Here is a 5,062-nt window from a genome sequence, read left to right as displayed (position 1 = left end):
GGAGCTCTTCTTAATATTTTGACACCAAAATCATGTCGATACACCTTACCGACTGCGAGTAAAGCCACCCACGCTTTAACTTGACAGACTGTAAATTCATCTACTTCTGTTAAAAGTTGTACTGTTTCGTTAAAATTTTTTATTATTTTAATGAAAACAAAAACATTTTGTTAAAATTTCATACATTTTACTTTGAAATTTGAATTATTTGTTGGAATTTCATCTTTCGGGATAAAAATTAACTATCTTGTTGAACATGCAACGCTTAAGGTGAAAATTAACTTTTTTGTTGACGAAATTAAATAAATTGATTAAATTCTTTTTTCTTCTTGATTTTTCTTATGTTTTTTAAATTCAGTTGAAGCATTTTGAATTTTACTTGAATTGTTTTGAATTCACTTTGAAATTTTATGAATTTATGCTGACCTCGATTTCTATCGATTAGATCTAATTCTTCTGAATTCCCTCTAATCCTTCTCAATTAATTCCAGTGATATGGAAACCAATGAAATATTTTGAATTTTTAAAAATTTCGACAATTCTGTTTAGTTTATCTAAAATACACACTAAATTGTTTAAAATTCGTTTTAATTCATTTGAATATAAATAAATTTATTTTAAATTCACTCAGTTCAACTCAATTTAAATGAATTTAGTAACAGTTTTTTTTTACTTGGCCGTGGCATATTTTAAACTCACCTTGAATTCAATCAAATTCTTTTGCATTATCATGAGTTTTTCGCAATTTTCTCCAAACTTAATAAATTCAATGAAGCTGGTTAATATTTTTCCATTGTTTGATTCACTTTATTTTTTTTAAATTCACCTCATTTTTTCAAAATTCACCTTGTCTTTTTTTAATTAACCTTGAGTTTTTATGAATATCATCGAATTCTTCTCATTTTCGATTTATCCCTATGACTTCTCTCGAATTTCATTAAATTCAATTGCGATAAAACTTCTTTGTCGAGTTAGTAAAATACTACTGAATTTTGCCTGAATTATGTTCTCATCCCATTTCACTTAATTTGATGGTAATCGTTTATTTTTTGTAGTTTATTCAAATCACTCAAATTCTTGTGAATTTCATGAAAATCTTATGAATTTCCTTGAATTCTTCTAAATTCGCTTCTATTTTATTGAGGAAAATACAATTCTTTGCAAATTTTGCAACTCCATAAAATGATTTTGAGATTCACTTCAGTTTTTTTCAATTCACCGTGTATTATTATGAATTTATCCTGAATTCTTTTAAATTTAATTGAACAATTTCATCTTACTATTTCGAATTCTATTGAATCCTTCTAAATTCATTTTAGTTTTAATAAAACCAATCAAATAATTTTAATTTTGTTTAATGCATATGAACTCATTTGGAACACACACTGAATTCCTTGATTTTTTTGTAATTGAACTAACTTCTGAATTCACTCAGTTCAAATCAATCAAATATTTTTAAAGTATTTTTTTCTACTTTGAGCTGATTTCTTTTAAACTGACCTTAAATTGCATGCGATTTTTTTGAATTTCCATAAATTTGTCCAAATTTAATAAATATAATGAATTTTATTAATATTTTTTATTATTCATAATTACCTTGAATTTTTTAAATTTCACTTTGAAGTTTTATGAATATTATCGACAACTTCTTATTTTCAATGTACCACTCTGAATTCCTTTAAGTTCTATTGAATTCATTAGTCTTTGATTCTTTTTTGATTCAATGAAAATTCGTTTGAATTTGTCCTGAATTTCGTTCTTTTTCATTTAATTCAATCTGATGGAAAGTAGTTGATTTTTTGTATTTTGTTGAAATCACTCAAATTCTTTTAAATTTTATCAAAATCTCCTGAATTTCGTTGAATTCTTCTAAATTCACTTTTTTTTAAATTCAATTAATTAAATTTGTTGAAATTTTCCTATTCATTTGAATTCTTTTCAATTTTACTTGATTGTTTTTAATTAACTCTGACTTTTTTATTTGTCCCGAAACCAGCTAAATTCTACTCAGATTCGTATCACTTTCATTTAATTCTTTTGAATTCCCTTAAATCCTTGTAAATACATTTCAGTTTTGCCAAAACCAATTAAATGGTTTGGATTTTTGTCTGCAATTCAGTTGAATTCATTTGAAATACACACTAGATTATATAAAATTATTTTAAATCCTTTGGAACTACGTTAAATTCTTATAAATACATTCAACTCAATTCAAAATATTCATTATTTAAACAATTTTACTTGACCCTTATGTCTTTTAAACTTACGCTAAAGTCTTAGGCATTTCGTCAAATTCTTTCAAATCCCTAAACATTTTTCTGAATATGCATTACACTTAATAATTTCAATGAATTTTGCCATCAGTTTCATGCCTCTAAACTCACTCAATTTTATGGAATTAGATAGTTTCTTTTATGATGGGGAGATTCCGGTCATAATTTTTCAAAAAATCGAAAATTTTTGTTTCTTCATATTTTGGTAGTAAATACTTCTAGAAATAGAATGTTAAAAGTTATGCAAGCCATGGAAAACAGGCTTGGACCGCAAGCAAAACTGTACGCTGAGAAGGTGAACAACTTGCACATTGAGAGAGCTGGCATCGCTGAATGAGTAAGATTCTTTTTTTTTCAATATTTCACGAAAGAAAACTTTAAATCGATCTTCTCAAAACTATATTTTGTGACACCTTCGACAAATTTATTTGCAAACTAAGCAACCAATTGACTTGAAATTTGGACGGCTCATTTCAAATGTGTCTCTATCATGTGAACTACGATCAAGAACAAATTTTGTTATTTTACAAAGTCATGAACAATTTAACTTTCAAAATTTAAAAAATTCCGCCACATGGTTTTTTTAAAAAAAAAAATCTGATTGTAATTTACACGATAGCCAAAACTATACAGATTATAAATATTTTTTATTTTTTTATTTCAGGTCAACCGTTTCCGAAATATTTGAGCAAAAGCTGAAAAGGAGGACATTTTTGAGGCCACCATTTTGTAAACAAATACAACAAAAAACAAAGAAAACCAATTTTTTTATTAGTTCAACCTCTATACGTTAAACTGCAATACATTATTTTAACTATGAAATTAAATTCTTTGGAAAATAAAAAAATGAAGACACGGATGACCAGAATCTCCCCTTAAGATATTATCTAATTACCTGAATTTTGTTAAATTAGCCCTGAATTTTGTTCGCTACCATTTTACTTAATTCAATGCAATTTATTTTTTATTTGTCACATTTCGTTCAATTTATTCAAATTCTCCTGAATTCCCTTGCATTCCTCTAAATTCACTCTCATTCAAGTGAAATAAATTGAATTTTTGTGGATGTTTTCCTATTATTATTATTATTATTATTATTATTATCATTATTATTATTACACCATTCAGCCATTTCCCTTTCGGGGTAGGCGTGACTCACTCGGCAGGGGAAAGGAGTATTGTGTGGAAGGGATAGATATTTTTCAGATTGATCCAGAATTCTCGTGCTATTTAAGTAAATAACACGTTCGTGCCGCAACACTGCTCCGACCCAGGTTGCTGATCAATCTCTCTAGCAATCATCCCAAGCGAAGAACCTCACGAAGTCGTTATGTAAGGTTCCCCACTTGGGTCCATTAATAGCCAAGGTCTTTGTTTCAGGCGTCATTCACTCTATTGACACTCTTTTTATTAACTATTTGCCGCCATACTTTCCTGTCCTGGCATACTTCTCTAGCTTCTTTTATGTCCATGCATTTTTTCATGCAGACTCTCGTGTTTCTGTGACTTCTTATGTCTCTTCTAAGTAGGGTCTCTTTCACACATTCTAACCATTCTTTCCGCGGTCTACCTCTGGGCACGTTTCCATTTGCTTTACCTTGATACACTTGTTTCGTTAGTCGTTCATTTGGCATTCTCTCAACATGTCCGAACCATCTTAACCGATTTCTTTCCCATGTGTCTACTAGCGTCTCTTCTGCACCACATTCTTTTAGAATTATCTCGTTACTTACTTTGTCCATTAGCGTTTTCCCGCTTATTATGCGCATGAATCTCATGTCAATTGCGTTAATTTTACTCTTATCTTTTTCTTGTTAAGTCCATGTCTCGCTACCATGTAGTGCAGTCGGTACAAATATAGAATTATGTATTGCCATTTTAGCTTTATTTGATGTATTTTTACTTCTAATAAGGGGACCTGCTCTACCAATAACCTTCTTACCTTCATTTATTCGTCTATTTAATTCCTCATCTATTTTCCCGTCCCTAGTAAATAAGCTACCAAGGTATACGAACTTATCAACTTGTTCAATTATCTCATCATTTAATAAAATATTGCATAGTGTTTTCTCACTCTTTCCTTCGAACACCATAGTTTTTGTTTTATTTGCGTTAATTTTGAGGCCCATGCTCTTCATGCTTGCATCTAGTTTATTCAAAATTCTTTGTAGGTTTTCGATAGACTCTGCCATAACAATCTTATCATCTGCGAACGCTAACCCTCGTACCCTTATTTTTTCGAGATCCGCACCCTCTTCGTCGAAGAGAGCTATTCTTAAACGCTTGTCCATAAATAATATGAATAACCATGAAGACATAACGCATCCTTGTCTAACTCCTTGAATAATATCGAAGCAGTTACTCAGTTTCCCATTCACTCTTACACTCGCTTTGCTACCTGTATATATTGTTTTTATAGCTTGTAGGATCCATCCATTGACTCCATACTCTTTCAGGACTTCCCAAAGTTTACTTCTATCTACCTTGTCAAAAGCTTTTTCTAGGTCAACAAATGCACAGAAAACTTTTTTTCCTACTCTCAAACTTTTTTCTGTTATTTGCCTTAAGCTAAATATTTGATCCGTACATGACCTTCCTGGCATAAACCCACTTTGGACTTCCCAAATCTTTGCTTCTGTTATTTTCATTTCCCTACAAATAAGTATTTTTGAATATATTTTACTTACTGTGCTTAATAAGCTAATCCCTCTGTAATTATTGCACTCGCTTTTATCTCCCTTTCTCTTGTATATTGGTACGATAATAGCTTCTTTCCAATCGTCTGGGAC

The 5,062-nt window shown here is 29.9% G+C and overlaps 1 protein-coding gene across 1 annotated transcript in view; it reads right to left on the bottom strand.

Moving 5' to 3' along the window:
* LOC117180550 (collagen alpha-1(IV) chain) overlaps window positions 1-5,062 on the bottom strand; it is a 117,069-nt gene that overhangs the window by 76,085 nt on the left and 35,922 nt on the right. The gene's annotated exons all lie outside the window — the stretch shown is intronic.

Source organism: Belonocnema kinseyi, chromosome 9 (genome assembly GCF_010883055.1).
Source record: "Belonocnema kinseyi isolate 2016_QV_RU_SX_M_011 chromosome 9, B_treatae_v1, whole genome shotgun sequence".
NCBI lineage: Eukaryota > Metazoa > Arthropoda > Insecta > Hymenoptera > Cynipidae > Belonocnema > Belonocnema kinseyi.
The sequence above is the reverse complement of the archived record's forward strand: the minus strand, read 5'-3'. Positions and strand labels throughout refer to the sequence as shown.